Genomic DNA, 23,838 nt, shown 5'->3' with positions numbered 1-23,838 from the left:
GGGTTCCATTCCTCCATATGTAACTACAGGTACTAACTTCATTTTTTAAACCTTTTTCTTGTAATGTATAGGTTTTCTTTCTCCTTTATGAGGTTTGCAACACTTAGTTAGTATATTTGGTTGTTGTATAAAAAAATATACAGGGTGAAGCAAAATTCAAAACCGTAGTATAACAATTATTATTTTTTTTTCAGAAAATGAAGAAATTGCACCAATTAGCGAGTGCCCTGTATGCAAATCTGAACGGTACATGTTCTTTTTCCTCGGTTGTCATTCGTCAGCCATATTGTTATGAGGCAATGAGACATATCATGGAATGAAATGTGTTATGTTCTGTAAAAAGAATAAAACAGTGCAAGATATGATATACACAACATAACTTTCCGTTTACGGTAGGGGGCTCTGCTTGCATTCCTATCAGAAAGAGTGTAAACTCTTCAATTTGAGCTTTATTGCATTAAAATATGTTCAGAAGTTTCGGAGATATAGCCTGAAATATATAGCAGTTAGGAAGAGTGCTCAACAATATAATATATATAAAAATGACATATGTTATATTGTTGAGATGTTGCCTAACAACATATTTATACCAACTAGTATAGTTTTGAAGAAAATTGAAGAAATTTGTGGTTAAAGACGTACGTTTTCTACTTAGGATGAGTGATACGTGGTCTCATCAATACTGCAAGGGTTCCATTCCTCCATATGTAACTACAGGTACTAACTTCATTTTTTAAACCTTTTTCTTGTAATGTATAGGTTTTCTTTCTCCTTTATGAGGTTTGCAACACTTAGTTAGTATATTTGGTTGTTGTATAAAAAAATATACAGGGTGAAGCAAAATTCAAAACCGTAGTATAACAATTATTATTTTTTTTACAAAAAATGAAGAAATTGCACCAATTAGCGAGTGCCCTGTATGCAAATCTGAACGGTACATGTTCTTTTTCCTCGGTTGTCATTCGTCAGCCATATTGTTATGAGGCAATGAGACATATCATGGAATGAAATGTGTTATGTTCAGTAAAAAGAATAAAACAGTGCAAGATATGATATACACAACATAACTTTCCGTTTACGGTAGGGGGCTCTGCTTGCATTCCTATCAGAAAGAGTGTAAACTCTTCAATTTGAGCTTTATTGCATTAAAATATGTTCAGAAGTTTCGGAGATATAGCCTGAAATATATAGCAGTTAGGAAGAGTGCTCAACAATATAATATATATAAAAATGACATATGTTATATTGTTGAGATGTTGACTAACAACATATTTATACCAACTAGTATAGTTTTGAAGAAAATTGAAGAAATTTGTGGTTAAAGACGTACGTTTTCTACTTAGGATGAGTGATACGTGGTCTCATCAATACTGCAAGGGTTCCATTGCTCCATATATAACAACAGGTACTAACATCATTTTTTAAACCTTTTTCTTGTAATGTATAGGATTTCTTTCTCCTTTATGATGTTTGCAACACTTAGTTAGTATATTTGGTTGCTGTATGAAAAAAAAATATACAGGGTGAAGCAAAATTCAAAACCGTAGTATAACAATTATTATTTTTTTTTCAAAAAATGAAGAAATTGCACCAATTAGCAAGTGCCCTGTATGCAAATCTCAACGGTACATGTTCTTTTTCCTCGGTTGTCATTCGTCAGCCATATTGTTATGAGGCAATGAGACATATCATGGAATGAAATGTGTTATGTTCTGTAAAAAGAATAAAACAGTGCAAGATATGATATACACAACATAACTTTCCATTTACGGTAGGGGGCTCTGCTTGCATTCATGTCAGAAAGAGTGTACTGTTCTTCAATTTGAGCTTTATTTCATTAAAATATGTTCAGAAGTTTCGGAGATACAGCTTGAAATATATAGCAGTTAGGAAGAGTGCTCAACAATATAATATATATAAAAATGACATATGTTATATTGTTGAGATGTTGCCTAACAACATATTTATACCAACTAGTATAGTTTTGAAGAAAATTGAAGAAATTTGTGGTTAAAGACGTACGTTTTCTACTTAGGATGAGTGATACGTGGTCTCATCAATACTGCAAGGGTTCCATTCCTCCATATGTAACTACAGGTACTAACTTCATTTTTTAAACCTTTTTCTTGTAATGTATAGGTTTTCTTTCTCCTTTATGAGGTTTGCAACACTTAGTTAGTATATTTGGTTGTTGTATAAAAAAATATACAGGGTGAAGCAAAATTCAAAACCGTAGTATAACAATTATTATTTTTTTTTCAAAAAATGAAGAAATTGCACCAATTAGCGAGTGCCCTGTATGCAAATCTGAACGGTACATGTTCTTTTTCCTCGGTTGTCATTCGTCAGCCATATTGTTATGAGGCAATGAGACATATCATGGAATGAAATGTGTTATGTTCTGTAAAAAGAATAAAACAGTGCAAGATATGATATACACAACATAACTTTCCGTTTACGGTAGGGGGCTCTGCTTGCATTCCTATCAGAAAGAGTGTAAACTCTTCAATTTGAGCTTTATTGCATTAAAATATGTTCAGAAGTTTCGGAGATATAGCCTGAAATATATAGCAGTTAGGAAGAGTGCTCAACAATATAATATATATAAAAATGACATATGTTATATTGTTGAGATGTTGCCTAACAACATATTTATACCAACTAGTATAGTTTTGAAGAAAATTGAAGAAATTTGTGGTTAAAGACGTACGTTTTCTACTTAGGATGAGTGATACGTGGTCTCATCAATACTGCAAGGGTTCCATTGCTCCATATATAACAACAGGTACTAACATCATTTTTTAAACCTTTTTCTTGTAATGTATAGGATTTCTTTCTCCTTTATGATGTTTGCAACACTTAGTTAGTATATTTGGTTGCTGTATGAAAAAAAAATATACAGGGTGAAGCAAAATTCAAAACCGTAGTATAACAATTATTATTTTTTTTTCAAAAAATGAAGAAATTGCACCAATTAGCAAGTGCCCTGTATGCAAATCTCAACGGTACATGTTCTTTTTCCTCGGTTGTCATTCGTCAGCCATATTGTTATGAGGCAATGAGACATATCATGGAATGAAATGTGTTATGTTCTGTAAAAAGAATAAAACAGTGCAAGATATGATATACACAACATAACTTTCCATTTACGGTAGGGGGCTCTGCTTGCATTCATGTCAGAAAGAGTGTACTGTTCTTCAATTTGAGCTTTATTTCATTAAAATATGTTCAGAAGTTTCGGAGATACAGCTTGAAATATATAGCAGTTAGGAAGAGTGCTCAACAATATAATATATATAAAAATGACATATGTTATATTGTTGAGATGTTGCCTAACAACATATTTATACCAACTAGTATAGTTTTGAAGAAAATTGAAGAAATTTGTGGTTAAAGACGTACGTTTTCTACTTAGGATGAGTGATACGTGGTCTCATCAATACTGCAAGGGTTCCATTCCTCCATATGTAACTACAGGTACTAACTTCATTTTTTAAACCTTTTTCTTGTAATGTATAGGTTTTCTTTCTCCTTTATGATGTTTGCAACACTTAGTTAGTATATTTGGTTGTTGTATAAAAAAATATACAGGGTGAAGCAAAATTCAAAACCGTAGTATAACAATTATTATTTTTTTTTCAAAAAATGAAGAAATTGCACCAATTAGCGAGTGCCCTGTATGCAAATCTCAACGGTACATGTTCTTTTTCCTCGGTTGTCATTCGTCAGCCATATTGTTATGAGGCAATGAGACATATCATGGAATGAAATGTGTTATGTTCTGTAAAAAGAATAAAACAGTGCAAGATATGATATGCACAACATAACTTTCCATTTACGGTAGGGGGCTCTGCTTGCATTCGTGTCAGAAAGAGTGTACTGTTCTTCAATTTGAGCTTTATTTCATTAAAATATGTTCAGAAGTTTCGGAGATACAGCTTGAAATATATAGCAGTTAGGAAGTGTGCCCAACAATATAATATATATAAAAATGACATATGTTATATTGTTCAGATGTTGCCTAACAACATATTTATACCAACTAGTATAGTTTTGAAGAAAATTGAAGAAATTTGTGGTTAAAGACGTACGTTTTCTACTTAGGATGAGTGATACGTGGTCTCATCAATACTGCAAGGGTTCCATTGCTCCATAAATAACTACAGGTACTAACTTCATTTTTTAAACCTTTTTCTTGTAATGTATAGGTTTTCTTTCTCCTTTATGATGTTTGCAACACTTAGTTAGTATATTTGGTTTTTGTATGAAAAAAATATACAGGGTGAAGCAAAATTCAAAACCGTAGTATAACAATTATTATTTTTTTTTCAAAAAATGAAGAAATTGCACCAATTAGCGAGTGCCCTGTATGCAAATCTCAACGGTACATGTTCTTTTTCCTCGGTTGTCATTCGTCAGCCATATTGTTATGAGGCAATGAGACATATCATGGAATGAAATGTGTTATGTTCTGTAAAAAGAATAAAACAGTGCAAGATATGATATACACAACATAACTTTCCATTTACGGTAGGGGGCTCTGCTTGCATTCATGTCAGAAAGAGTGTACTGTTCTTCAATTTGAGCTTTATTTCATTAAAATATGTTCAGAAGTTTCGGAGATACAGCTTGAAATATATAGCAGTTAGGAAGAGTGCTCAACAATATAATATATATAATAATGACATATGTTATATTGTTGAGATGTTGCCTAACAACATATTTATACCAACTAGTATAGTTTTGAAGAAAATTGAAGAAATTTGTGGTTAAAGACGTACGTTTTCTACTTAGGATGAGTGATACGTGGTCTCATCAATACTGCAAGGGTTCCATTCCTCCATATGTAACTACAGGTACTAACTTCATTTTTTAAACCTTTTTCTTGTAATGTATAGGTTTTCTTTCTCCTTTATGAGGTTTGCAACACTTAGTTAGTATATTTGGTTGTTGTATAAAAAAATATACAGGGTGAAGCAAAATTCAAAACCGTAGTATAACAATTATTATTTTTTTTTCAAAAAATGAAGAAATTGCACCAATTAGCGAGTGCCCTGTATGCAAATCTGAACGGTACATGTTCTTTTTCCTCGGTTGTCATTCGTCAGCCATATTGTTATGAGGCAATGAGACATATCATGGAATGAAATGTGTTATGTTCTGTAAAAAGAATAAAACAGTGCAAGATATGATATACACAACATAACTTTCCGTTTACGGTAGGGGGCTCTGCTTGCATTCCTATCAGAAAGAGTGTAAACTCTTCAATTTGAGCTTTATTGCATTAAAATATGTTCAGAAGTTTCGGAGATATAGCCTGAAATATATAGCAGTTAGGAAGAGTGCTCAACAATATAATATATATAAAAATGACATATGTTATATTGTTGAGATGTTGCCTAACAACATATTTATACCAACTAGTATAGTTTTGAAGAAAATTGAAGAAATTTGTGGTTAAAGACGTACGTTTTCTACTTAGGATGAGTGATACGTGGTCTCATCAATACTGCAAGGGTTCCATTCCTCCATATGTAACTACAGGTACTAACTTCATTTTTTAAACCTTTTTCTTGTAATGTATAGGTTTTCTTTCTCCTTTATGAGGTTTGCAACACTTAGTTAGTATATTTGGTTGTTGTATAAAAAAATATACAGGGTGAAGCAAAATTCAAAACCGTAGTATAACAATTATTATTTTTTTTACAAAAAATGAAGAAATTGCACCAATTAGCGAGTGCCCTGTATGCAAATCTGAACGGTACATGTTCTTTTTCCTCGGTTGTCATTCGTCAGCCATATTGTTATGAGGCAATGAGACATATCATGGAATGAAATGTGTTATGTTCTGTAAAAAGAATAAAACAGTGCAAGATATGATATACACAACATAACTTTCCATTTACGGTAGGGGGCTCTGCTTGCATTCCTATCAGAAAGAGTGTAAACTCTTCAATTTGAGCTTTATTGCATTAAAATATGTTCAGAAGTTTCGGAGATATAGCCTGAAATATATAGCAGTTAGGAAGAGTGCTCAACAATATAATATATATAAAAATGACATATGTTATATTGTTGAGATGTTGACTAACAACATATTTATACCAACTAGTATAGTTTTGAAGAAAATTGAAGAAATTTGTGGTTAAAGACGTACGTTTTCTACTTAGGATGAGTGATACGTGGTCTCATCAATACTGCAAGGGTTCCATTGCTCCATATATAACAACAGGTACTAACATCATTTTTTAAACCTTTTTCTTGTAATGTATAGGATTTCTTTCTCCTTTATGATGTTTGCAACACTTAGTTAGTATATTTGGTTGCTGTATGAAAAAAAAAATATACAGGGTGAAGCAAAATTCAAAACCGTAGTATAACAATTATTATTTTTTTTTCAAAAAATGAAGAAATTGCACCAATTAGCAAGTGCCCTGTATGCAAATCTCAACGGTACATGTTCTTTTTCCTCGGTTGTCATTCGTCAGCCATATTGTTATGAGGCAATGAGACATATCATGGAATGAAATGTGTTATGTTCTGTAAAAAGAATAAAACAGTGCAAGATATGATATACACAACATAACTTTCCATTTACGGTAGGGGGCTATGCTTGCATTCATGTCAGAAAGAGTGTACTGTTCTTCAATTTGAGCTTTATTTCATTAAAATATGTTCAGAAGTTTCGGAGATACAGCTTGAAATATATAGCAGTTAGGAAGAGTGCTCAACAATATAATATATATAAAAATGACATATGTTATATTGTTGAGATGTTGCCTAACAACATATTTATACCAACTAGTATAGTTTTGAAGAAAATTGAAGAAATTTGTGGTTAAAGACGTACGTTTTCTACTTAGGATGAGTGATACGTGGTCTCATCAATACTGCAAGGGTTCCATTCCTCCATATGTAACTACAGGTACTAACTTCATTTTTTAAACCTTTTTCTTGTAATGTATAGGTTTTCTTTCTCCTTTATGAGGTTTGCAACACTTAGTTAGTATATTTGGTTGTTGTATAAAAAAATATACAGGGTGAAGCAAAATTCAAAACCGTAGTATAACAATTATTATTTTTTTTTCAAAAAATGAAGAAATTGCACCAATTAGCGAGTGCCCTGTATGCAAATCTGAACGGTACATGTTCTTTTTCCTCGGTTGTCATTCGTCAGCCATATTGTTATGAGGCAATGAGACATATCATGGAATGAAATGTGTTATGTTCTGTAAAAAGAATAAAACAGTGCAAGATATGATATACACAACATAACTTTCCGTTTACGGTAGGGGGCTCTGCTTGCATTCCTATCAGAAAGAGTGTAAACTCTTCAATTTGAGCTTTATTGCATTAAAATATGTTCAGAAGTTTCGGAGATATAGCCTGAAATATATAGCAGTTAGGAAGAGTGCTCAACAATATAATATATATAAAAATGACATATGTTATATTGTTGAGATGTTGCCTAACAACATATTTATACCAACTAGTATAGTTTTGAAGAAAATTGAAGAAATTTGTGGTTAAAGACGTACGTTTTCTACTTAGGATGAGTGATACGTGGTCTCATCAATACTGCAAGGGTTCCATTGCTCCATATATAACAACAGGTACTAACATCATTTTTTAAACCTTTTTCTTGTAATGTATAGGATTTCTTTCTCCTTTATGATGTTTGCAACACTTAGTTAGTATATTTGGTTGCTGTATGAAAAAAAAATATACAGGGTGAAGCAAAATTCAAAACCGTAGTATAACAATTATTATTTTTTTTTCAAAAAATGAAGAAATTGCACCAATTAGGAAGTGCCCTGTATGCAAATCTCAACGGTACATGTTCTTTTTCCTCGGTTGTCATTCGTCAGCCATATTGTTATGAGGCAATGAGACATATCATGGAATGAAATGTGTTATGTTCTGTAAAAAGAATAAAACAGTGCAAGATATGATATACACAACATAACTTTCCATTTACGGTAGGGGGCTCTGCTTGCATTCATGTCAGAAAGAGTGTACTGTTCTTCAATTTGAGCTTTATTTCATTAAAATATGTTCAGAAGTTTCGGAGATACAGCTTGAAATATATAGCAGTTAGGAAGAGTGCTCAACAATATAATATATATAAAAATGACATATGTTATATTGTTGAGATGTTGCCTAACAACATATTTATACCAACTAGTATAGTTTTGAAGAAAATTGAAGAAATTTGTGGTTAAAGACGTACGTTTTCTACTTAGGATGAGTGATACGTGGTCTCATCAATACTGCAAGGGTTCCATTCCTCCATATGTAACTACAGGTACTAACTTCATTTTTTAAACCTTTTTCTTGTAATGTATAGGTTTTCTTTCTCCTTTATGATGTTTGCAACACTTAGTTAGTATATTTGGTTGTTGTATAAAAAAATATACAGGGTGAAGCAAAATTCAAAACCGTAGTATAACAATTATTAATTTTTTTTCAAAAAATGAAGAAATTGCACCAATTAGCGAGTGCCCTGTATGCAAATCTCAACGGTACATGTTCTTTTTCCTCGGTTGTCATTCGTCAGCCATATTGTTATGAGGCAATGAGACATATCATGGAATGAAATGTGTTATGTTCTGTAAAAAGAATAAAACAGTGCAAGATATGATATGCACAACATAACTTTCCATTTACGGTAGGGGGCTCTGCTTGCATTCATGTCAGAAAGAGTGTACTGTTCTTCAATTTGAGCTTTATTTCATTAAAATATGTTCAGAAGTTTCGGAGATACAGCTTGAAATATATAGCAGTTAGGAAGTGTGCCCAACAATATAATATATATAAAAATGACATATGTTATATTGTTCAGATGTTGCCTAACAACATATTTATACCAACTAGTATAGTTTTGAAGAAAATTGAAGAAATTTGTGGTTAAAGACGTACGTTTTCTACTTAGGATGAGTGATACGTGGTCTCATCAATACTGCAAGGGTTCCATTGCTCCATAAATAACTACAGGTACTAACTTCAATTTTTAAACCTTTTTCTTGTAATGTATAGGATTTCTTTCTCCTTTATGATGTTTGCAACACTTAGTTAGTATATTTGGTTTTTGTATGAAAAAAATATACAGGGTGAAGCAAAATTCAAAACCGTAGTATAACAATTATTTTTTTTTTAAAAAATGAAGAAATTGCACCAATTAGCGAGTGCCCTGTATGCAAATCTGAACGGTACATGTTCTTTTTCCTCGGTTGTCATTCGTCAGCCATATTGTTATGAGGCAATGAGATATATCATGGAATGAAATGTGTTATGTTCTGTAAAAAGAATAAAACAGTGCAAGATATGATATACACAACATAACTTTCCATTTACGGTAGGGGGATCTGCTTGCATTCATGTCAGAAAGAGTGTACTGTTCTTCAATTTGAGCTTTATTTCATTAAAATATGTTCAGAAGTTTCGGAGATACAGCTTGAAATATATAGCAGTTAGGAAGTGTGCTCAACAATATAATATATATAAAAATGACATATGTTATATTGTTGAGATGTTGCCTAACAACATATTTATACCAACTAGTATAGTTTTGAAGAAAATTGAAGAAATTTGTGGTTAAAGACGTACGTTTTCTACTTAGGATGAGTGATACGTGGTCTCATCAATACTGCAAGGGTTCCATTGCTCCATAAATAACTACAGGTACTAACTTCATTTTTTAAACCTTTTTCTTGTAATGTATAGGTTTTCTTTCTCCTTTATGATGTTTGCAACACTTAGTTAGTATATTTGGTTGTTGTATGAAAAAAATATACAGGGTGAAGCAAAATTCAAAACCGTAGTATAACAATTATTTTTTTTTAAAAAAATGAAGAAATTGCACCAATTAGCGAGTGCCCTGTATGCAAATCTGAACGGTACATGTTCTTTTTCCTCGGTTGTCATTCGTCAGCCATATTGTTATGAGGCAATGAGACATATCATGGAATGAAATGTGTTATGTTCTGTAAAAAGAATAAAACAGTGCAAGATATGATATACACAACATAACTTTCCATTTACGGTAGGGGGCTCTGCTTGCATTCATGTCAGAAAGAGTGTACTGTTCTTCAATTTGAGCTTTATTTCATTAAAATATGTTCAGAAGTTTCGGAGATACAGCTTGAAATATATAGCAGTTAGGAAGAGTGCTCAACAATATAATATATATAAAAATGACATATGTTATATTGTTGAGATGTTGCCTAACAACATATTTATACCAACTAGTATAGTTTTGAAGAAAATTGAAGAAATTTGTGGTTAAAGACGTACGTTTTCTACTTAGGATGAGTGATACGTGGTCTCATCAATACTGCAAGGGTTCCATTCCTCCATATGTAACTACAGGTACTAACTTCATTTTTTAAACCTTTTTCTTGTAATGTATAGGTTTTCTTTCTCCTTTATGATGTTTGCAACACTTAGTTAGTATATTTGGTTGTTGTATAAAAAAATATACAGGGTGAAGCAAAATTCAAAACCGTAGTATAACAATTATTATTTTTTTTCAAAAAATGAAGAAATTGCACCAATTAGCGAGTGCCCTGTATGCAAATCTCAACGGTACATGTTCTTTTTCCTCGGTTGTCATTCGTCAGCCATATTGTTATGAGGCAATGAGACATATCATGGAATGAAATGTGTTATGTTCTGTAAAAAGAATAAAACAGTGCAAGATATGATATACACAACATAACTTTCCGTTTACGGTAGGGGGCTCTGCTTGCATTCCTATCAGAAAGAGTGTAAACTCTTCAATTTGAGCTTTATTGCATTAAAATATGTTCAGAAGTTTCGGAGATATAGCCTGAAATATATAGCAGTTAGGAAGAGTGCTCAACAATATAATATATATAAAAATGACATATGTTATATTGTTGAGATGTTGCCTAACAACATATTTATACCAACTAGTATAGTTTTGAAGAAAATTGAAGAAATTTGTGGTTAAAGACGTACGTTTTCTACTTAGGATGAGTGATACGTGGTCTCATCAATACTGCAAGGGTTCCATTCCTCCATATGTAACTACAGGTACTAACTTCATTTTTTAAACCTTTTTCTTGTAATGTATAGGTTTTCTTTCTCCTTTATGAGGTTTGCAACACTTAGTTAGTATATTTGGTTGTTGTATAAAAAAATATACAGGGTGAAGCAAAATTAAAAACCGTAGTATAACAATTATTATTTTTTTTACAAAAAATGAAGAAATTGCACCAATTAGCGAGTGCCCTGTATGCAAATCTGAACGGTACATGTTCTTTTTCCTCGGTTGTCATTCGTCAGCCATATTGTTATGAGGCAATGAGACATATCATGGAATGAAATGTGTTATGTTCTGTAAAAAGAATAAAACAGTGCAAGATATGATATACACAACATAACTTTCCGTTTACGGTAGGGGGCTCTGCTTGCATTCCTATCAGAAAGAGTGTAAACTCTTCAATTTGAGCTTTATTGCATTAAAATATGTTCAGAAGTTTCGGAGATATAGCCTGAAATATATAGCAGTTAGGAAGAGTGCTCAACAATATAATATATATAAAAATGACATATGTTATATTGTTGAGATGTTGACTAACAACATATTTATACCAACTAGTATAGTTTTGAAGAAAATTGAAGAAATTTGTGGTTAAAGACGTACGTTTTCTACTTAGGATGAGTGATACGTGGTCTCATCAATACTGCAAGGGTTCCATTGCTCCATATATAACAACAGGTACTAACATCATTTTTTAAACCTTTTTCTTGTAATGTATAGGATTTCTTTTTCCTTTATGATGTTTGCAACACTTAGTTAGTATATTTGGTTGCTGTATGAAAAAAAAAATATACAGGGTGAAGCAAAATTCAAAACCGTAGTATAACAATTATTATTTTTTTTTCAAAAAATGAAGAAATTGCACCAATTAGCAAGTGCCCTGTATGCAAATCTCAACGGTACATGTTCTTTTTCCTCGGTTGTCATTCGTCAGCCATATTGTTATGAGGCAATGAGACATATCATGGAATGAAATGTGTTATGTTCTGTAAAAAGAATAAAACAGTGCAAGATATGATATACACAACATAACTTTCCATTTACGGTAGGGGGCTCTGCTTGCATTCATGTCAGAAAGAGTGTACTGTTCTTCAATTTGAGCTTTATTTCATTAAAATATGTTCAGAAGTTTCGGAGATACAGCTTGAAATATATAGCAGTTAGGAAGAGTGCTCAACAATATAATATATATAAAAATGACATATGTTATATTGTTGAGATGTTGCCTAACAACATATTTATACCAACTAGTATAGTTTTGAAGAAAATTGAAGAAATTTGTGGTTAAAGACGTACGTTTTCTACTTAGGATGAGTGATACGTGGTCTCATCAATACTGCAAGGGTTCCATTCCTCCATATGTAACTACAGGTACTAACTTCATTTTTTAAACCTTTTTCTTGTAATGTATAGGTTTTCTTTCTCCTTTATGAGGTTTGCAACACTTAGTTTGTATATTTGGTTGTTGTATAAAAAAATATACAGGGTGAAGCAAAATTCAAAACCGTAGTATAACAATTATTATTTTTTTTTCAAAAAATGAAGAAATTGCACCAATTAGCGAGTGCCCTGTATGCAAATCTGAACGGTACATGTTCTTTTTCCTCGGTTGTCATTCGTCAGCCATATTGTTATGAGGCAATGAGACATATCATGGAATGAAATGTGTTATGTTCTGTAAAAAGAATAAAACAGTGCAAGATATGATATACACAACATAACTTTCCGTTTACGGTAGGGGGCTCTGCTTGCATTCCTATCAGAAAGAGTGTAAACTCTTCAATTTGAGCTTTATTGCATTAAAATATGTTCAGAAGTTTCGGAGATATAGCCTGAAATATATAGCAGTTAGGAAGAGTGCTCAACAATATAATATATATAAAAATGACATATGTTATATTGTTGAGATGTTGCCTAACAACATATTTATACCAACTAGTATAGTTTTGAAGAAAATTGAAGAAATTTGTGGTTAAAGACGTACGTTTTCTACTTAGGATGAGTGATACGTGGTCTCATCAATACTGCAAGGGTTCCATTGCTCCATATATAACAACAGGTACTAACATCATTTTTTAAACCTTTTTCTTGTAATGTATAGGATTTCTTTCTCCTTTATGATGTTTGCAACACTTAGTTAGTATATTTGGTTGCTGTATGAAAAAAATATACAGGGTGAAGCAAAATTCAAAACCGTAGTATAACAATTATTATTTTTTTTTCAAAAAATGAAGTAATTGCACCAATTAGCAAGTGCCCTGTATGCAAATCTCAACGGTACATGTTCTTTTTCCTCGGTTGTCATTCGTCAGCCATATTGTTATGAGGCAATGAGACATATCATGGAATGAAATGTGTTATGTTCTGTAAAAAGAATAAAACAGTGCAAGATATGATATACACAACATAACTTTCCATTTACGGTAGGGGGCTCTGCTTGCATTCATGTCAGAAAGAGTGTACTGTTCTTCAATTTGAGCTTTATTTCATTAAAATATGTTCAGAAGTTTCGGAGATACAGCTTGAAATATATAGCAGTTAGGAAGAGTGCTCAACAATATAATATATATAAAAATGACATATGTTATATTGTTGAGATGTTGCCTAACAACATATTTATACCAACTAGTATAGTTTTGAAGAAAATTGAAGAAATTTGTGGTTAAAGACGTACGTTTTCTACTTAGGATGAGTGATACGTGGTCTCATCAATACTGCAAGGGTTCCATTCCTCCATATGTAACTACAGGTACTAACTTCATTTTTTAAACCTTTTTCTTGTAATGTATAGGTTTTCTTTCTCCTTTATGATGTTTGCAACACTTAGTTAGTATATTTGGTTGTTGTATAAAAAAATATACAGGGTGAAGCAAAATTCAAAACCGTAGTATAACAATTATTATTTTTTTTTCAAGAAATGAAGAAATTGCACCAATTAGCGAGTGCCCTGTATGCAAATCTCAACGGTACATGTTCTTTTTCCTCGGTTGTCATTCGTCAGCCATATTGTTATGAGGCAATGAGACATATCATGGAATGAAATGTGTTATGTTCTGTAAAAAGAATAAAACAGTGCAAGATATGATATGCACAACATAACTTTCCATTTACGGTAGGGGGCTCTGCTTGCATTCATGTCAGAAAGAGTGTACTGTTCTTCAATTTGAGCTTTATTTCATTAAAATATGTTCAGAAGTTTCGGAGATACAGCTTGAAATATATAGCAGTTAGGAAGTGTGCCCAACAATATAATATATATAAAAATGACATATGTTATATTGTTCAGATGTTGCCTAACAACATATTTATACCAACTAGTATAGTTTTGAAGAAAATTGAAGAAATTTGTGGTTAAAGACGTACGTTTTCTACTTAGGATGAGTGATACGTGGTCTCATCAATACTGCAAGGGTTCCATTGCTCCATAAATAACTACAGGTACTAACTTCATTTTTTAAACCTTTTTCTTGTAATGTATAGGTTTTCTTTCTCCTTTATGATGTTTGCAACACTTAGTTAGTATATTTGGTTTTTGTATGAAAAAAATATACAGGGTGAAGCAAAATTCAAAACCGTAGTATAACAATTATTTTTTTTTTAAAAAATGAAGAAATTGCACCAATTAGCGAGTGCCCTGTATGCAAATCTGAACGGTACATGTTCTTTTTCCTCGGTTGTCATTCGTCAGCCATATTGTTATGAGGCAATGAGATATATCATGGAATGAAATGTGTTATGTTCTGTAAAAAGAATAAAACAGTGCAAGATATGATATACACAACATAACTTTCCATTTACGGTAGGGGGATCTGCTTGCATTCATGTCAGAAAGAGTGTACTGTTCTTCAATTTGAGCTTTATTTCATTAAAATATGTTCAGAAGTTTCGGAGATACAGCTTGAAATATATAGCAGTTAGGAAGTGTGCTCAACAATATAATATATATAAAAATGACATATGTTATATTGTTGAGATGTTGACTAACAACATATTTATACCAACTAGTATAGTTTTGAAGAAAATTGAAGAAATTTGTGGTTAAAGACGTACGTTTTCTACTTAGGATGAGTGATACGTGGTCTCATCAATACTGCAAGGGTTCCATTGCTCCATAAATAACTACAGGTACTAACTTCATTTTTTAAACCTTTTTCTTGTAATGTATAGGTTTTCTTTCTCCTTTATGATGTTTGCAACACTTAGTTAGTATATTTGGTTGTTGTATGAAAAAAATATACAGGGTGAAGCAAAATTCAAAACCGTAGTATAACAATTATTTTTTTTTAAAAAAATGAAGAAATTGCACCAATTAGCGAGTGCCCTGTATGCAAATCTGAACGGTACATGTTCTTTTTCCTCGGTTGTCATTCGTCAGCCATATTGTTATGAGGCAATGAGACATATCATGGAATGAAATGTGTTATGTTCTGTAAAAAGAATAAAACAGTGCAAGATATGATATACACAACATAACTTTCCATTTACGGTAGGGGCTCTGCTTGCATTCATGTCAGAAAGAGTGTACTGTTCTTCAATTTGAGCTTTATTTCATTAAAATATGTTCAGAAGTTTCGGAGATACAGCTTGAAATATATAGCAGTTAGGAAGAGTGCTCAACAATATAATATATATAAAAATGACATATGTTATATTGTTGAGATGTTGCCTAACAACATATTTATACCAACTAGTATAGTTTTGAAGAAAATTGAAGAAATTTGTGGTTAAAGACGTACGTTTTCTACTTAGGATGAGTGATACGTGGTCTCATCAATACTGCAAGGGTTCCATTCCTCCATATGTAACTACAGGTACTAACTTCATTTTTTAAACCTTTTTCTTGTAATGTATAGGTTTTCTTTCTCCTTTATGATGTTTGCAACACTTAGTTAGTATATTTGGTTGTTGTATAAAAAAATATACAGGGTGAAGCAAAATTCAAAACCGTAGTATAACAATTATTATTTTTTTTCAAAAAATGAAGAAATTGCACCAATTAGCGAGTGCCCTGTATGCAAATCTCAACGGTACATGTTCTTTTTCCTCGGTTGTCATTCGTCAGCCATATTGTTATGAGGCAATGAGACATATCATGGAATGAAATGTGTTATGTTCTGTAAAAAGAATAAAACAGTGCAAGATATGATATACACAACATAACTTTCCATTTACGGTAGGGGGCTCTGCTTGCATTCCTATCGGAAAGAGTGTAAACTCTTCAATTTGAGCTTTATTGCATTAAAATATGTTCAGAAGTTTCGGAGATATAGCCTGAAATATATAGCAGTTAGGAAGAGTGCTCAACAATATAATATATATAAAAATGACATATGTTATATTGTTGAGATGTTGCCTAACAACATATTTATACCAACTAGTATAGTTTTGAAGAAAATTGAAGAAATTTGTGGTTAAAGACGTACGTTTTCTACTTAGGATGAGTGATACGTGGTCTCATCAATACTGCAAGGGTTCCATTGCTCCATATATAACAACAGGTACTAACATCATTTTTTAAACCTTTTTCTTGTAATGTATAGGATTTCTTTCTCCTTTATGATGTTTGCAACACTTAGTTAGTATATTTGGTTGCTGTATGAAAAAAAAATATACAGGGTGAAGCAAAATTCAAAACCGTAGTATAACAATTATTATTTTTTTTTCAAAAAATGAAGAAATTGCACCAATTAGCAAGTGCCCTGTATGCAAATCTCAACGGTACATGTTCTTTTTCCTCGGTTGTCATTCGTCAGCCATATTGTTATGAGGCAATGAGACATATCATGGAATGAAATGTGTTATGTTCTGTAAAAAGAATAAAACAGTGCAAGATATGATATACACAACATAACTTTCCATTTACGGTAGGGGGCTCTGCTTGCATTCATGTCAGAAAGAGTGTACTGTTCTTCAATTTGAGCTTTATTTCATTAAAATATGTTCAGAAGTTTCGGAGATACAGCTTGAAATATATAGCAGTTAGGAAGAGTGCTCAACAATATAATATATATAAAAATGACATATGTTATATTGTTGAGATGTTGCCTAACAACATATTTATACCAACTAGTATAGTTTTGAAGAAAATTGAAGAAATTTGTGGTTAAAGACGTACGTTTTCTACTTAGGATGAGTGATACGTGGTCTCATCAATACTGCAAGGGTTCCATTCCTCCATATGTAACTACAGGTACTAACTTCATTTTTTAAACCTTTTTCTTGTAATGTATAGGTTTTCTTTCTCCTTTATGATGTTTGCAACACTTAGTTAGTATATTTGGTTGTTGTATAAAAAAATATACAGGGTGAAGCAAAATTCAAAACCGTAGTATAACAATTATTATTTTTTTTTCAAAAAATGAAGAAATTGCACCAATTAGCGAGTGCCCTGTATGCAAATCTCAACGGTACATGTTCTTTTTCCTCGGTTGTCATTCGTCAGCCATATTGTTATGAGGCAATGAGACATATCATGGAATGAAATGTGTTATGTTCTGTAAAAAGAATAAAACAGTGCAAGATATGATATGCACAACATAACTTTCCATTTACGGTAGGGGGATCTGCTTGCATTCATGTCAGAAAGAGTGTACTGTTCTTCAATTTGAGCTTTATTTCATTAAAATATGTTCAGAAGTTTCGGAGATACAGCTTGAAATATATAGCAGTTAGGAAGTGTGCTCAACAATATAATATATATAAAAATGACATATGTTATATTGTTGAGATGTTGACTAACAACATATTTATACCAACTAGTATAGTTTTGAAGAAAATTGAAGAAATTTGTGGTTAAAGACGTACGTTTTCTACTTAGGATGAGTGATACGTGGTCTCATCAATACTGCAAGGGTTCCATTGCTCCATAAATAACTACAGGTACTAACTTCATTTTTTAAACCTTTTTCTTGTAATGTATAGGTTTTCTTTCTCCTTTATGATGTTTGCAACACTTAGTTAGTATATTTGGTTGTTGTATGAAAAAAATATACAGGGTGAAGCAAAATTCAAAACCGTAGTATAACAATTATTTTTTTTTAAAAAAATGAAGAAATTGCACCAATTAGCGAGTGCCCTGTATGCAAATCTGAACGGTACATGTTCTTTTTCCTCGGTTGTCATTCGTCAGCCATATTGTTATGAGGCAATGAGACATATCATGGAATGAAATGTGTTATGTTCTGTAAAAAGAATAAAACAGTGCAAGATATGATATACACAACATAACTTTCCATTTACGGTAGGGGCTCTGCTTGCATTCATGTCAGAAAGAGTGTACTGTTCTTCAATTTGAGCTTTATTTCATTAAAATATGTTCAGAAGTTTCGGAGATACAGCTTGAAATATATAGCAGTTAGGAAGAGTGCTCAACAATATAATATATATAAAAATGACATATGTTATATTGTTGAGATGTTGCCTAACAACATATTTATACCAACTAGTATAGTTTTGAAGAAAATTGAAGAAATTTGTGGTTAAAGACGTACGTTTTCTACTTAGGATGAGTGATACGTGGTCTCATCAATACTGCAAGGGTTCCATTCCTCCATATGTAACTACAGGTACTAACTTCATTTTTTAAACCTTTTTCTTGTAATGTATAGGTTTTCTTTCTCCTTTATGATGTTTGCAACACTTAGTTAGTATATTTGGTTGTTGTATAAAAAAATATACAGGGTGAAGCAAAATTCAAAACCGTAGTATAACAATTATTATTTTTTTTCAAAAAATGAAGAAATTGCACCAATTAGCGAGTGCCCTGTATGCAAATCTCAACGGTACATGTTCTTTTTCCTCGGTTGTCATTCGTCAGCCATATTGTTATGAGGCAATGAGACATATCATGGAATGAAATGTGTTATGTTCTGTAAAAAGAATAAAACAGTGCAAGATATGATATACACAACATAACTTTCCATTTACGGTAGGGGGCTCTGCTTGCATTCCTATCGGAAAGAGTGTAAACTCTTCAATTTGAGCTTTATTGCATTAAAATATGTTCAGAAGTTTCGGAGATATAGCCTGAAATATATAGCAGTTAGGAAGAGTGCTCAACAATATAATATATATAAAAATGACATATGTTATATTGTTGAGATGTTGCCTAACAACATATTTATACCAACTAGTATAGTTTTGAAGAAAATTGAAGAAATTTGTGGTTAAAGACGTACGTTTTCTACTTAGGATGAGTGATACGTGGTCTCATCAATACTGCAAGGGTTCCATTGCTCCATATATAACAACAGGTACTAACATCATTTTTTAAACCTTTTTCTTGTAATGTATAGGATTTCTTTCTCCTTTATGATGTTTGCAACACTTAGTTAGTATATTTGGTTGCTGTATGAAAAAAAAATATACAGGGTGAAGCAAAATTCAAAACCGTAGTATAACAATTATTATTTTTTTTTCAAAAAATGAAGAAATTGCACCAATTAGCAAGTGCCCTGTATGCAAATCTCAACGGTACATGTTCTTTTTCCTCGGTTGTCATTCGTCAGCCATATTGTTATGAGGCAATGAGACATATCATGGAATGAAATGTGTTATGTTCTGTAAAAAGAATAAAACAGTGCAAGATATGATATACACAACATAACTTTCCATTTACGGTAGGGGGCTCTGCTTGCATTCATGTCAGAAAGAGTGTACTGTTCTTCAATTTGAGCTTTATTTCATTAAAATATGTTCAGAAGTTTCGGAGATACAGCTTGAAATATATAGCAGTTAGGAAGAGTGCTCAACAATATAATATATATAAAAATGACATATGTTATATTGTTGAGATGTTGCCTAACAACATATTTATACCAACTAGTATAGTTTTGAAGAAAATTGAAGAAATTTGTGGTTAAAGACGTACGTTTTCTACTTAGGATGAGTGATACGTGGTCTCATCAATACTGCAAGGGTTCCATTCCTCCATATGTAACTACAGGTACTAACTTCATTTTTTAAACCTTTTTCTTGTAATGTATAGGTTTTCTTTCTCCTTTATGATGTTTGCAACACTTAGTTAGTATATTTGGTTGTTGTATAAAAAAATATACAGGGTGAAGCAAAATTCAAAACCGTAGTATAACAATTATTATTTTTTTTTCAAAAAATGAAGAAATTGCACCAATTAGCGAGTGCCCTGTATGCAAATCTCAACGGTACATGTTCTTTTTCCTCGGTTGTCATTCGTCAGCCATATTGTTATGAGGCAATGAGACATATCATGGAATGAAATGTGTTATGTTCTGTAAAAAGAATAAAACAGTGCAAGATATGATATGCACAACATAACTTTCCATTTACGGTAGGGGGCTCTGCTTGCATTCATGTCAGAAAGAGTGTACTGTTCTTCAATTTGAGCTTTATTTCATTAAAATATGTTCAGAAGTTTCGGAGATACAGCTTGAAATATATAGCAGTTAGGAAGTGTGCCCAACAATATAATATATATAAAAATGACATATGTTATATTGTTGAGATGTTGCCTAACAACATATTTATACCAACTAGTATAGTTTTGAAGAAAATTGAAGAAATTTGTGGTTAAAGACGTACGTTTTCTACTTAGGATGAGTGATACGTGGTCTCATCAATACTGCAAGGGTTCCATTGCTCCATAAATAACTACAGGTACTAACTTCATTTTTTAAACCTTTTTCTTGTAATGTATAGGTTTTCTTTCTCCTTTATGATGTTTGCAACACTTAGTTAGTATATTTGGTTTTTGTATGAAAAAAATATACAGGGTGAAGCAAAATTCAAAACCGTAGTATAACAATTATTTTTTTTTTAAAAAATGAAGAAATTGCACCAATTAGCGAGTGCCCTGTATGCAAATCTGAACGGTACATGTTCTTTTTCCTCGGTTGTCATTCGTCAGCCATATTGTTATGAGGCAATGAGACATATCATGGAATGAAATGTGTTATGTTCTGTAAAAAGAATAAAACAGTGCAAGATATGATATACACAACATAACTTTCCATTTACGGTAGGGGCTCTGCTTGCATTCATGTCAGAAAGAGTGTACTGTTCTTCAATTTGAGCTTTATTTCATTAAAATATGTTCAGAAGTTTCGGAGATACAGCTTGAAATATATAGCAGTTAGGAAGAGTGCTCAACAATATAATATATATAAAAATGACATATGTTATATTGTTGAGATGTTGCCTAACAACATATTTATACCAACTAGTATAGTTTTGAAGAAAATTGAAGAAATTTGTGGTTAAAGACGTACGTTTTCTACTTAGGATGAGTGATACGTGGTCTCATCAATACTGCAAGGGTTCCATTCCTCCATATGTAACTACAGGTACTAACTTCATTTTTTAAACCTTTTTCTTGTAATGTATAGGTTTTCTTTCTCCTTTATGATGTTTGCAACACTTAGTTAGTATATTTGGTTGTTGTATAAAAAAATATACAGGGTGAAGCAAAATTCAAAACCGTAGTATAACAATTATTATTTTTTTTCAAAAAATGAAGAAATTGCACCAATTAGCGAGTGCCCTGTATGCAAATCTCAACGGTACATGTTCTTTTTCCTCGGTTGTCATTCGTCAGCCATATTGTTATGAGGCAATGAGACATATCATGGAATGAAATGTGTTATGTTCTGTAAAAAGAATAAAACAGTGCAAGATATGATATACACAACATAACTTTCCATTTACGGTAGGGGGCTCTGCTTGCATTCCTATCGGAAAGAGTGTAAACTCTTCAATTTGAGCTTTATTGCATTAAAATATGTTCAGAAGTTTCGGAGATATAGCCTGAAATATATAGCAGTTAGGAAGAGTGCTCAACAATATAATATATATAAAAATGACATATGTTATATTGTTGAGATGTTGCCTAACAACATATTTATACCAACTAGTATAGTTTTGAAGAAAATTGAAGAAATTTGTGGTTAAAGACGTACGTTTTCTACTTAGGATGAGTGATACGTGGTCTCATCAATACTGCAAGGGTTCCATTGCTCCATATATAACAACAGGTACTAACATCATTTTTTAAACCTTTTTCTTGTAATGTATAGGATTTCTTTCTCCTTTATGATGTTTGCAACACTTAGTTAGTATATTTGGTTGTTGTATGAAAAAAAAATATACAGGGTGAAGCAAAATTCAAAACCGTAGTATAACAATTATTATTTTTTTTTCAAAAAATGAAGAAATTGCACCAATTAGCAAGTGCCCTGTATGCAAATCTCAACGGTACATGTTCTTTTTCCTCGGTTGTCATTCGTCAGCCATATTGTTATGAGGCAATGAGACATATCATGGAATGAAATGTGTTATGTTCTGTAAAAAGAATAAAACAGTGCAAGATATGATATACACAACATAACTTTCCATTTACGGTAGGGGGCTCTGCTTGCATTCATGTCAGAAAGAGTGTACTGTTCTTCAATTTGAGCTTTATTTCATTAAAATATGTTCAGAAGTTTCGGAGATACAGCTTGAAATATATAGCAGTTAGGAAGAGTGCTCAACAATATAATATATATAAAAATGACATATGTTATATTGTTGAGATGTTGCCTAACAACATATTTATACCAACTAGTATAGTTTTGAAGAAAATTGAAGAAATTTGTGGTTAAAGACGTACGTTTTCTACTTAGGATGAGTGATACGTGGTCTCATCAATACTGCAAGGGTTCCATTCCTCCATATGTAACTACAGGTACTAACTTCATTTTTTAAACCTTTTTCTTGTAATGTATAGGTTTTCTTTCTCCTTTATGATGTTTGCAACACTTAGTTAGTATATTTGGTTGTTGTATAAAAAAATATACAGGGTGAAGCAAAATTCAAAACCGTAGTATAACAATTATTATTTTTTTTTCAAAAAATGAAGAAATTGCACCAATTAGCGAGTGCCCTGTATGCAAATCTCAACGGTACATGTTCTTTTTCCTCGCTTGTCATTCGTCAGCCATATTGTTATGAGGCAATGAGACATATCATGGAATGAAATGTGTTATGTTCTGTAAAAAGAATAAAACAGTGCAAGATATGATATGCACAACATAACTTTCCATTTACGGTAGGGGGCTCTGCTTGCATTCATGTCAGAAAGAGTGTACTGTTCTTCAATTTGAGCTTTATTTCATTAAAATATGTTCAGAAGTTTCGGAGATACAGCTTGAAATATATAGCAGTTAGGAAGTGTGCCCAACAATATAATATATATAAAAATGACATATGTTATATTGTTGAGATGTTGCCTAACAACATATTTATACCAACTAGTATAGTTTTGAAGAAAATTGAAGAAATTTGTGGTTAAAGACGTACGTTTTCTACTTAGGATGAGTGATACGTGGTCTCATCAATACTGCAAGGGTTCCATTGCTCCATAAATAACTACAGGTACTATCTTCATTTTTTAAACCTTTTTCTAGTAATGTATAGGTTTTCTTTCTCCTTTATGATGTTTGCAACACTTAGTTAGTATATTTGGTTTTTGTATGAAAAAAATATACAGGGTGAAGCAAAATTCAAAACCGTAGTATAACAATTATTTTTTTTTAAAAAATGAAGAAATTGCACCAATTAGCGAGTGCCCTGTATGCAAATCTGAACGGTACATGTTCTTTTTCCTCGGTTGTCATTCGTCAGCCATATTGTTATGAGGCAATGAGACATATCATGGAATGAAATGTGTTATGTTCTGTAAAAAGAATAAAACAGTGCAAGATATGATATACACAACATAACTTTCCATTTACGGTAGGGGGCTCTGCTTGCATTCATGT

The sequence above is a fragment of the Thermobia domestica genome, chromosome 8 (genome assembly GCF_964235325.1).
Source record: "Thermobia domestica chromosome 8, izTheDome1.hap1.1, whole genome shotgun sequence".
NCBI lineage: Eukaryota > Metazoa > Arthropoda > Insecta > Zygentoma > Lepismatidae > Thermobia > Thermobia domestica.
Note: the sequence above shows the minus strand (reverse complement) of the source record.